Consider the following 13599-nt stretch of genomic DNA (forward strand, 5'->3'; position numbering starts at 1 on the left):
CTTCTATATGCACTTGAAGAGAGACAGCTCTGTGGTTTCTCCTCTTTTTATAAAGACAGGAATCCTATTGGATCAGGGCTTACCCTTGTGACCTCCTCTGACTTTAATCACCTCCCTAAAGACTCTACCTCCAGACAGCATCATATTGGGTGGTGAGAGCTTCAACATATGAATTCTGGGGGTCACATTCAGTCCATGGCACCTGCCAAATCAGAGATGCTGAGGGTTGTACGCAGTTAAAACTGCTTCAGGCAATTCTGATGTATTCTAAAGTTTGAGAACTATTGACCTAAAAATAAGTAGATTGTTCTTGTTTTGATACTGGAGTTCTGAAGGACCAGGTTCAGTAATATGTACGTTAATAGGAAGAAAGAAAAGTGCACAGTACCCACCTCCTTTGCGTTCTGTCCCACCCCAGCTCTGTCAATATTAATTAAATAAGAACACATCCAAGTCATGTTCATGGAGGTTCCCATTTCTCTATAAGTGCATTATTTTTTAACAGTTAAACCTCTTTGAGTATTTGGACTTTAAAAGTGGGCCTATAGAACCTGCCAAAATGATCAATTGTGTTGACTTTTTTGTTGCCACGATTAAGAGTATTTTCATAAGGATTTTTGTAAGCGTAAAAGTAATCCACACACAGTGAGAAGGGACCAAGCCAAACCACTTAATGGGGTAAGAAGGGCTTTTCTGCTGGGACAGCTGCCATTAGAGGAGTGACCTGAAGTGTTTGCATATTAAATATGGCCATTTTGTCCCTGGCCCAGCAGCGTGAGAGAAGCAGAAGTTCTGAGAGAAATACCCTGGGCCAGAGAAAGGGGCTTGTTGTTCCCAGTGGGACGTTTTTATGGCAGCACTTTGGCTATAAGCTATAGCTTTCTGCCTACAGCAATAGAAGCAGAATAAATAGCCTCTTCCACCCTGGAGAACAGAACAGGAGACAAAACAAAAGAAAAAAAAAACTAGAAAAGAATAGAGAATATATTCCTAAAGATGGGCAAGATGAAAACAGAGAGAAGAGCTGTGATCATCCATCTGAACTTGTGATCAAGAGTCCAGGGTCGAGTCCCTTAGGGAACCACAAAGCCTAGACTTATCCTTGTAGCACAGAGAGAGAAATTAAAGGGGTGACATGAGCAGTACAAGGTAGGAGCCCAGGTCAGCCCAATCCAATGGAAAGTGAAATAAAAGAAAACTGAGATACAATGCATCGTAAATTTTTTACAAATCATTTCTCCAATTGGATAATGCACAGAGATACATGGGGAAAAAATAAAGAAAGAAGAACAGCAGAAACAACAACAGCATCAGCTAGAGCAGTGGTTCTTAACAAGCGTAGGGGGAGAAAATGTCCCCCCCCCCATGGGGACATTTGGCAATGCTTGGAGACATTTTTGGTTGTCACAGCTCACTAGGGGAAGCTGGGGGTGCTACTGGAATCTGGTGGGTAAGGCCAGGGCTGCTGCTCATCATGAGACAATGCACAGGACAGCCCCCCTCAACAAAGACATAGTTGGTCCCAATGGCAATAGTGCCAAGGCTGAGAAATCCTAAGTGAAAGTATTGGAAACAGCTTTTCACATGCAAATATGGTAACACTCTGGACCCTCCACACACTGTTTGCTCATTCTGCAAAAACCCCCTCAGTTATTTCAAACTCTGGGGCACCCTATGGCTGTCAAAGCACTTTGCTTCCATGGTTCTCATGGCAGTTAATGTCTTGTATTGCAATGATTCACCTGTATGCTTTTCTTTCCCACTCACATGACTCTGAGTTTCTTAAAATTAGGGCCCAAATATACTTCCTTGTAATCTTTATCATGTTGTAAATGTTCAGTGATCAGGGGTTGAATAGGCGAGTGAATGTTTGAGTGGGAATGAATAACTGGATAGAGACATTTTTCTGGGATAAGTCCATCAATGTGAACATCTGTGGTCAGCATCTTTATAGAAACTGTTTAGTTGGCAAGGCAGGCCTACAGAAGCAACAAAATCATACTCCAATGATCCAGGTCAGTTCAGGGGTTTCTGCTCCAATCATGACTAAATGGGATTCCAGCCACACCCTGACTTCCTAAGGGGAGTAACTGAAAATGAATATTATAGGTGACATACAGATTCATCAGGTATTTACAATATGTGCAAATATCATCCATAATTGCATCCATAATTTCAGTTTTACATCCATGAATTCTTAATTATAAAATATCTCTTCATGATGAGTGGACAGCAGCTTCTAGCCATCAGGATAAACAGTTGTCTTGGACCTGGTTGTGGCTCTGAATGTATTTATCCTACATCACTGTCTCCTTGAGTTCTGCAGTGACAGAACTGCCCCCTTTTCTAGTGTGTGGTTGTTCCTTTTGAACAATAATATCAATAAAATCGCGCATCTGCAGGGGTTCCTTATACATCATCTACATTCATGTAACTCTAGACATCTCTTTACACATGATGCTGCTGTGAACATTCTAGTTCTTGTGTCCCTGTGTACATCTCCAACTTTATTAGTCAGTCCCAAATTGCTCTCAGTAGTTGTAACTATTTATGCTCCTACCAGCAGTACATGAGAATCCCTATTGCTCTGCCACCTCACTGATACAGTCATGCTTTGGTTAACAGCAGGGATGCAGGGATCCATTCTGAGAAATGCATCCTTAGGTGACTTCGTTACTGTGTGAATATAACAGAGTATACTTACACAAACCTAGATGGTGTTGCTACTATACACCTAGGTTATATTGATAGTTTATTTATCCTAGGCTACAAACCTATACGGCATGTCACTGTACTGAATACTACAGGCAACTGTAACACAATGCTAAGTATTTGTGTATCTAAACATATGCAAATATAGAAAAGGTACCATAAAAATATACTATTATTTTCTTATGGGACCACTGTCATATATATATATGGCCTGTCATGACCAAAATGTCCTTGGCAACACATGACTGTACTTAGCATCATCCGACTTTAAACATTTTTATGCTTTTGATGTGCATAAAGTGATGTCACAAGGTTGCTTTCATTTTCATTTTCCTGGTAGCAGGTCGGGAAAGCACCTTTTCATGATTCTCAGCTATTCTAATTTCCTTCTTTCTGTTTTGGCAGTTTGTTAGACTTTCTGCATTTTTCTATTGGAGGATCATTCCCTTGTTGAACTTTAGGATCATTCTATAAATTCTAGTTACTTATCTTTTATAAATATTTTCACCTACTTTGGACCTGTTCTTTAACTTTATTATGATGTCTTTCTTAAACAAAAGGTTTTAGCTTTAGCATTGTCTCAATTTTTTTGGTAAGTTTGTATTTTTTATGTCTTAAGAAATTCTTTGCCATATTGAGGTCATAAAGATACTCCCCTGTATTTTCTTTTAGAAGTTTATGGATTTAGGAAAAGTTGCTAGCTTTATAATATTGGTTCTGTCCTTCAATAACAAGAATATCAGTCTATTTGTGTCTTATTTTAAATCCTTCAGACATGTTTTTCAATTTTTACATAAAAGTTCCTATACATCATTTGTTAGGTTTACCCCAAAGTATCTTAAATATTTATGGCTATTGTGAATAGAGTTTTCTGGCATTTTCTATTTGATTATTACTAATGATTTTTATATATAGATGTAGTATCTAGATGTCTTAATGAATTCCGTTATTACTTCTTCAGCTTCAACTTTAGATACTTGATTTACTGTAGAGACAGTTACATCTGAAGATGATATAACTGTCTGAAACTTATATTCTTATTTATTTTTCTTAGTTTATTTCATCGGATAAACATTGAATAGAAACAATGATAGAACTCATTTTTTTTATTTTAATGGTAATATTCCAATTTTTACAATTAAACCTGATGTTTGATGTAGGTTTATAGAAAGGCATACTTTATCAGGTCAAGAAAGTTCCCTTCTAGTCCAAATTTGCTAATAATTTCTATCATGCAAGAATGTTTTATATGACACCATTCCTGCAACCACTTAGATTATCACATATTTTTTCTCCTTTATTGTATTCATGAACAAATGACATTGTTAATTTTTGTTTGATAAAACCAAAATTTGGTTTTATCTAACCAAATTATGTGCAATCATGGAATAACCCCTACTTGGTCACGATATGTTACTCTTTTATATGTTGCTAGACCTGGTGAGCTAATATTCTATTTATTCTCATAAGTAAAATTAGTCTGTCATTATCCTTTTTCATTTTCTGTAAAATTTTAATGTCAAGATTGCACTTGTCTCATAAAATATATTGAAGTATGTTCTGATTTTTTTTCTGTTTTCTAGGCAAATTTAAGATTATTATTATTTCTTCCTTAATAGTTGATAGAACTCTCAAGTAAATCCACCTAAACCTATTGTTTTCTTCATGGTAAGATTTTCATAACTAATTCAATTTCCTCAATATTCAAAGTTTTCAGGCTCTCTATATCATCTGTCAGTTTTGGTAAGTGGTACATTTCCTGGAATTTGTCCACTTGATCTAAACTTTCAAGTGTATTATATATAGATAACTGCTCATCATTTTGTCTTATGATCTGAATGCTGACTTCAGGGGTAATGGTGACCCTTTTTTCATTCCAAAGGACATTTATGTGTGCCTTCTCTCTTTTTAAAATAGATTTCTAGCACTCGGGGATTTCAATTTTATGAGCCTTTTGAAAGCATCAACACTTGGCTTTGCCGATCTCCTTTATTAAATGTTTATTTTCTCTTTCATTGATTTCTGCTTTATTGCTTTTATTTTGATTATTTTCTATTTTCTACTTTCCTTGGTTTTCCTAACTCCTTGAGATGGATGATGAGCTCTTCAATTTTAGCCTTTCTTCTTTTCTCATCCATGCTTTTAATGTTATAAATTTCATTGTAAGTATTTAGATTTTCAGCTGCATCCTCCAAGTTTTGATGTGTCATATTTTTGTTATCACACTAATCAAAATCTTTCTTCTCTGACCCATAGTTTATTTAGAAGTGTATCACTTAATTTCTAAACATGTGGGGATATTCTAGTAACCTTTTGATTAATCCTATTGTGGTTAGATAACTTAATATTCTACATGATTTAATCCTTTGACATTTCTTGAGCCTTGCTTTATGGCTGAATATATGTTTGTTTTTAATAAATGTTCTACATACTTGAGAAGAATGCACATTCTATAGTTGTTAGGAGAAATTTATATGTTCATTAGATTAAACTTAATGTATTTTATTCTATATATTTAGTTATTATAATTATTGATTGTGATTTAGGTTTTATTTTTGCTCTGCTTATTCTATCAGTTGCTGAAAAAGGTACATTTAAAGCGACCACTAGAATTATAGCTCTGTCTATTGTTTTTTAGTTTTTTCAAATTTTACCTTGTTTATTGATACCATATTATAGTTATACACAAATTTAGAATGATCATATCCTTGAGGTATATTAAACCATTATCACTATGAAGCATTCCTCTTTATTTCTCTAGTACTGTTTTTGCTTTAAAAATTACTTTGTAAGTTATGAACAGAGTCATGCCAGGTTTTTACATTTAGAATTTGCATGGTTTCTTTTTCCATCTGTATTCTCTTGGGTCTCTTGAAAGCAGCTAATAGTTGAAATTTCTTTGTTATGCCCCATTTGCTAAACTTCGTCTCTTAGTGAAAGCATTTAGTCCAGTCTATGTATTGATTATAGATATAAAACTTTAAACCTTATTATGGCCTCTGCCTCTCCTACATTTCTATTTTACTCTTTCTTGCTTTCTTAAGTGATTAAAAAAATTTATTATGGTAAAATGTACATCACATAAAATGTACCATATTTACCATTTATAAGTTCACATTTAAGAGGCATTAAGTACATGCACGATTTTGCACAGCCATTACCATGATCTATTTCCAGAACTTTCTTAAAATCCCAAACAGAAAATATGAGCCCATTATTTTTTATTTCACTTTTTTTTCTACTTTGGAAACTATACACTCCCTTACTAATCTATTGAAAGTATCTTAGATTGCAGCATGTATCTTTTCTAACTTTTATTTTAAGTTCAGGGGTACGTGGGTAGGTTTGTTACATAGGTAAGCTCGTGTCACAGGGATTGTTATACAGACTATTTCATCACCCAGGAATTAAGCACAGCAGTTATTAGTTATTTTTCCTGATCTTCTTCCTCCTCCCACCTCCACCCTCCTGTAGGCCCCAGTGTATGTTGTTCCCCTCTATGTGTCCGTGTGTTCTCATCACTTAGCTCCCACTCCTAAGCCAGAACATGGGGTATTTGGCTTTTTGTTCCTCCATTAGCTTGCTAAGAATAATGGGGCATGTATCCTTAATCTATCAAAAATAGAATGTTAACTGGTACTCATATTTTATTTCTGGACAATGCAAAGACCTTAAAACACTTTACACTTAACCATGTTTGCTTTTTATGCTTATTGTTTTGCATTTTAATTCTATATATATAATTGAAACCTCTCAAATGCTATCATTATTATTATATACAGTCAATTCTTACTTAGCTTTACCTATATATTTGCCTTTTTATTGCTCTTTATTCAGCCCTGAATCTCTGAGCTGTGATCTGGGATCATATTTATATTTGAAAAATGCTTTATAATACTTGCATCAGTGTGGTTTCATTGGTAACAAATTCACTCAGTTTGTGTTTGCCTGAAAATGTCTTTATCACCTTCATTGGTAAAGGATATTTTTGCTGTATATAGAATACTAGGTTGGAGATTGTTGTCTTTCAACACATTGAAGATATTTCATTATCTCTGGTTATTTCTGCTGAGAAATCTCTTATTTTGCATCTTTGAAGCTAATTTCTAGTTTCTTTCCCCAACCCCACCACTCCCAGCTGCTTTTAAGACTCTCCTGCTGTCTTCAGTTTCTTTGAGTTTTCTGCTTACCAACATTTTTCTCTGCTTTGTTTCCATTCTTTCCCACCTTTTGTCAGATTTTGTTTTCTCACATGGAAGGCCATGCACAAGCCTGTCCATGGAAAACCCCAAAAATGACATGCATGGGAATGAACTAGGCCCTGCCTCACAGGGACTGATACAGTAGGTTCGGTACTGTAATACTGTATTTTGTGGATACAGACTGATACAGTTGATGCAGCAAAACCTGCAGTGCAGGTTCAAGAAGAGAGAGAGACAGAGACAGCGCGTGCAATTGCGTAAGTACAACTCAGCAAGATTTCAGTTTGCCTAATCTTTCTATCAAACCTGAGTGATGTGCTTGCTGGATAGCAGCATCAGGGCCTACCTGCAGAAGACAATAAATAAAGAAAACGTGGCATTTACACAGCCAAAGCTTCTCAAGCCTGGTAAATTGTGCACCTCCTAAGGACTGCATACCATCTGCATCACTCTCAGTGCTTCTTTGCAAGGGAAAAACAGGCAGACTGGAGAAGCCACATTAACTGAGGCATATCCTACAACTATTTTCTTCCCATAAAACTGCTGTGATAGAACATAGAACGGATCGGCCTGACCTTCATCTTTAAACCCCGTGCCAATGTTCTTGGACCTGAGTTTTTTCTATGCAATTCTATGACAATTTTTTTTAACGTTGGTGAACACTAATGTTTTATATGACATTAATATTTTTAACATTAATATTAACAATATTCTAAACATACACATTTTTCTAACATCTATTTTTTTAAATTAAATTGTACTTTAGGTTCTGGGGTACATGTGTAGATCATGTACCCCAGGATTGTTACATATGTACATACATGGCAAGGTGGTTTGCTGCCTTCTTCCCCCATCACCTATATCTGGTATTTCTCCCCACATTATCCCTCCCCCGCAACTGTCCCTCCCCTAGTCCCCCACAACTGACCACAGTGTGTGATGCTCCCCTCCCTGGGTCCATGTGTTCTAATTGTTCAACACCCACCAATGAGCGATACCATGCAGTGTTTGATTTTCTGTTCTGGTGTCAGTTTGCTGAGAATGATGGTTTCCAGATTCATCCATGTCCCTATGAAGGACCCAAACTCATCATTTTTTATGGCTGCATAGTATTCCATGGTGAATATATGCCACATTTCTTTATCCAGTCTATTGTTGATGGACATTTCAGTTGGTTCCAAGTCTTTGCTATTGTAAACAGTGCCACAATGAACATACGTGTGCATGTGTCTTTATAATAGAACAATTTATAATTCTTTGGGTATATACCCAGTAATGGGATTGCTGGGTCAAATGGTATTTCTATTTCTAGGTCCTTGAGGAATCGCCACACTGCCTTTCACAATGGTTGAACTAATTTACACTCCCACCAACAGTGTAAAAGTGTTCCTATTTCTCCACATCCTCTCCAGCATCTGTTGTCTCCAGATTCATTCTAACTGGTGTGAGATGGTATATCAATGTGCTTTTGATTTGCATTTCTCTAATGACCAGTGATGATGAGCATTTTTTCATATGTTTGTTGTCCTCATAGATGTCTTCTTTTGAAAAATGTTCAGATCCTTTGTACACTTTTGAATGGGCTTTTTTTTTTTTTTCTTATAAATCTGTTTTAGTTCTTTGTAGATTCTGGATATCAGCGCTTTGTCAGATGGGTAGATTGCAAAAATTTTTTCCCATTTTGTTGGTTACTGGTTCGCTCTAATGATTGTTTCCCTTGCCATACAGAAGTTCTGGAGTTTAATTAGATCCCATTTGTCTATTTTGACTTTCGTTGCCATTGCTTTTTGTGTTTTAGCTATGACGTCCTTGCCTATGGCTGTGTCCTGAATGGTTTTACCTAGGTTTTCTTCTAGGGTTTTTATGGTGTTAGGTCTTATGTTTAGATCTTTAATCCATATGGAGTTAATTTTAATGTAAGGTGTCAGGAAGGGGTCCAGTTTTTGCTTTCTGCACATTGCTAGCCAGTTTTCCCAAAACCATTTATTAAACAGGGAATCCTTTCCACGTTGCTTGTTTTTCTCAGGTTTGTCAAAGATCAGATGATTGTAGATGTGTGGTATTGCTTCTGAGGCCTTTGTTCTGTTCCATTGGTCTATGTCTCTGTTTGGTACCAGTACCATGCTGTTTTGATTACTGTGGCCTTGTAGTATACTTTGAAGTCAGGCAGCATGATTCCTCCAGCTTTGTTCTTTTTGCTTAGGATTATTTTGGCTATACGGGCTCTCTTTTGGCTCTGTTTTGGAAGTTTTTCCAGTTCTGTGAAGAAAGTCATTGGAAGCTTGATTGGGGATAGTGTTGAATCTATAAATTACTTTGGGCAGTATGGCCATTTTCACAATGTTGATTCTTGCCAACCATGAGCATGGAATGTTTTTCCATCTGTTTGTGTCCTCTCTTATTTCACTGAGCAGTTGTTTATAGTTCTCCTTGAAGAGGTCCTTTACATCCTTTGTTAGTTGTATTCCTAGGTATTTTATTCTCTTTGTAGCAATTGTGAATAGGAGTTCACTTTTGATTTGGCTCTCTGTCTGTTATTGGTGTATAGAAATGCTTGTGATTAGTGCACATTGATTTTGTATCCTGAGTGCTTGCTGAATTTGCTTATCAGTTTCAGGAGATTTTGGGCTGAGACAATGTCGTCTGCAAACAGAGATAGTTTGGCTTCCTCTTTTCTTAATTGAATATGCTTTATTTCTTTTTCTTGCTTGATTGTTGTGGCTAGAACTTCCAATACTATATTGAATAGGAGTGGTGAGAGAGGGCATCCTTGTCTAGTGTTGGATTTCAAAGGGAATGCTTCCAGTTTTTACCTGTTCAGTATGATACTGACTGTGGGTTGTTCATAAATAGCTTTTATTATTTTGAAATATGTTCCATTGATACCTAGTTTATTAAGGGTTTCTGGCATAAAGGGCTGCTGAATTTTGTCTAAGGCCTTCTCTTCATCTATTGAGATAATCATGTGGTTTTTGTCTTTGGTTCTGTTTATGTGATGGATTATGTTAATAGATTTGCGTATGTTGAACCAGCCTTGTATCCCTGAGATGAAGCCTACTTGACCATGATGAATAAGCTTTTTAATTTGCTGTTGCATCCTGTTGGCCAGTATTTTATTGAAGATTTTTGCATTGATGTTCATCATGGATATTGGCCTGAAGTTTTCTTTTTCAGTTGTGTCTCTTCCTGGTTTTGCTATTAGGATGATGTTGGTCTCATAAAATGATTTGGGAAGGATTCCCTCTTTTTGTATTGTTTGAAATAGTTTAATAAGGAATGGTACCAGCTCCTCTTTGCACATCTGGTAGAATTCAGCTGTAAACCCATCTGGACCTGGGCTTTTTTTAGTTGGTAGGCAATTAATTGCTGCCTCAACTTCAGCCCTTGTTATTGGTCTATTCAGGGTTTCAGCTTCTACCTGGTGTAGCCTTGGGAGAGAGCAAGTGTACAGGAATTTATCCATTTCTTCCATATTTACTGGTTTGTGTGCATAGAGTTGTTTATAGTAATATCTGATGGCAGTTTGTATTTCTGTTGAATTGGTGGTGATGTCCCCTTTACTGTTTTTTATTGCATCTATTTGATTCTTTTCTCTTTTCGTTTTTATTACTCTGGCTAGCAGTCTATATATTTTGTTGATCTTTTCAAAAAACCACCTCCTGGATTTGTTGACTTTTTGAATGGTTTAGGATATTATCCAGGAGAACTTCTTCAACCTTGCAAGGCAGGCCAACATGCAAATACAGGAAATACAGAGAACACCACAGTGATATTTCTCTAGAAGAGCAACTCCAAGGCATATAATTGTCAGATACACCAGGGTTGAAATGAAGGAAAAAATACTAAGGGCAGCCAGAGAGAAAGGTCGGGTCACCCACAAAGGGAAATACATCAGACTCACAGCAGATCTTTTGGCAGAAACCCTACAAGCCAGAATAGAGTAGGGGCCCAATATTCAACATTCTTAAAGAAAAGAACTTTCCACCCAGAATTTCACATCCAGCCAAACTAAGATTCATAAGTGATGGAGAAATAAAAATCCTTTATGGACAAGCAATTGCTGAGAGATTTTGTCACTCGCAGACCTGCCCTACAAGAGCTCCTGAGGGAAGCACTAAACGCAGAAAGAAAAAACCAGTACCAGCCACTGCGAAAAAGAACCAAATGGTAAAGACCAATGACACAGTGAAGAAATTACGCCAACCAAAGGGCAAAACAACCAACCAGTAATAAAATGGCAGGATCAAATTCACACATAACAATATTAACATTAAATGTAAACAGACTAAATGTCCCAATCAAAAGACACAGACTGGAAAATTGGATAAAAAGCCAAGAACCTTCAGTGTGCTGTATTCAGGAGACACATCTCACATGCAAAGACACACACAGACTCAAAATAAAGGGATGGAAGATTGACCAAGCAAATGAACAGCAAAAAAAAAAAAGCAGGGGTGGCAATCCTAGTCTCTTAAAATGGATTTTAAACCAACAAAAATCAAAAGAAACAAAGAAGGGCATAACATAATGGTAAAAGGATCAATACAAGAAGAACTAACTATCCTAAATATATATGCACCCAATATAGGAGCACCCAGATACATAAAGCAAGTCCTTAATGACATGCAAAGAGACTTAGACTCCCACACAATAATAGTGGGAGACTTGAACATGCCACTGTCAATATTAGACAGATCAATGAGACACAAAATCAACAAGGAAATCCAGGACTTGAATGCAGATCTGGACCAGGAAAACTTAATAGACATTTACACAACTCTCAACCCCAAATCTACAGAATATACATTCTTCTCAGCACCGCATTGCACGTACTCTAAAATCAATCACATAATTGGAAGTAAATCACTCCTCAGCAAATGCAAAAGAATGGAAATCATAACAAACAGTCTTAGACCACAGTGCAATCAAATTAAAACTCAGGATTAAGAAACAAACTCAAAACAGCACAACTTCATGGAAAATGAAAAACTGGCTCCTGAATGTTGACTGGATAAACAATGAAGGCAGAAATGAAGAAGTTCTTCTAAACCATTGAGAACGAAGACACGACATACCAGAATCTCTGGGACACATTTAAAGTAGTGTCTAGAGGGAAATTCATAGCAAGTAAATGCCCACATGAGGAACAAGGAAAGGTCTAAAATCAACACTCTGTCATCAAAATTGAAAGAGTTAGAGGAGCAAGATCAAAAAAACTCAAAAGCTAGCAGAAGACAAGAAATAACTAAGGTCAGAGCAGAACTGAAGTAGATAGAGACACTAACATCCATTTTTCTCATACACTTTTCTTTTTGTTTTTCGTTTTGAGACACAGTCTTGCCCAGGCTGGATTGTAGTGGCACAAACTTGGCTCACTGAAACCTCTGCCTCCCAGGCTCAAGTGATCCTCCCCACTCAGCCTCCAGAGTAGCTGAGACCACAGACGCATGCCACCATGTCTGGCTAATGTTTTATATTTTGGTAGAGATGAGGTTTCACCACGTTGCCCAGGTAGTTCTGTAACTTCTGAGCTCAGGCGATCTACCCGCCTCGGCCTCCCAAAGTACTGGTATTATAGGCATGAGACACCACTCTTGGCCTCCCACACAATTTTCTAACATAGCTAAAAGATAATGTTTTTATCATCCTCCCAAGTATAAGAACTTTAGCACACTTTATAATTGAACACCCTTTTTTATCGTGTAATTGTTTAGTAGTTTTACAGTTTTGTTTTATATATATATATATTTTTAAAGTTAATTTTAAATAAGAGTTAAATTTGATTATACACTATAACCATTTCTGGACTCCCCATTATTTCCTTTTCTTAAATTTTTAAATTTTTGTAGGTACATAGTAGGTGTATATGTTTGTGGGGTACCTGAGATGTTTTGATAGGGGCATGCAATGCGTAATATGGAGAATGCATCATGGAGAATGGGGTATTAATCTCCTCAAGCATTTATTTGTCCTTTGTGTTACAATCAATCTAATTATACTCTTTCAGTTATTTGAAAACGTACAATTAAGTTATATTGGATAGGCACAGTGGTTCACACCTATAATCCCAGCACTTTGGGAGACCAAGGCAGGCAGATCACTTGAGGTCAGGAGTTTGAAACTAGCCTGGCCAACATGGTAAAACCCTATCTCTACTGAAAATACAAAAATTAGCTGGGCATAGTTTGGGCACCTGTAATCTCAGCTACTCAGGAGGCTGAGGCAGGAGAATTGCTTGAACTGGGAGGGAGAGATTGCAGTGAGCCAAGATCGTGCCTCTGCACTTCAGTCTGGGTGATGAAACAAGACTCTGTCTCAAAAGAAAAGGTGTTGTTGACTATAGTCATCTCATTATGCTCTCGAATAGTAGGTTTTCTTTGTTCTAGGTATTTTTACAGAAAATTACACATCTTCACTTACCCCTAGTCCCATACCCTTCCCAACCTCTGGGAACCATCCTTATCCGGATTTCCCTGGGAGTTCTCATTTCTTCTTGCTGAGTACTTATTTTAATAGTTATTTTATTGAGAAATTATAAGTAGGAAGTAATAAACTTTTTATATCAGAAAATGCTTTATTTGACCCTTACTCTTAGAATATAATTGATCTGGCATAAAATTTCTAGTTACAAGTATTTTTCCACAACACTTTGCTTCTGGGATGTATTGTGGCTAATGAGAAGTCA

This window comes from Callithrix jacchus, chromosome 13, assembly GCF_049354715.1.
Source record: "Callithrix jacchus isolate 240 chromosome 13, calJac240_pri, whole genome shotgun sequence".
Classification (NCBI taxonomy): Eukaryota; Metazoa; Chordata; class Mammalia; order Primates; family Cebidae; genus Callithrix; species Callithrix jacchus.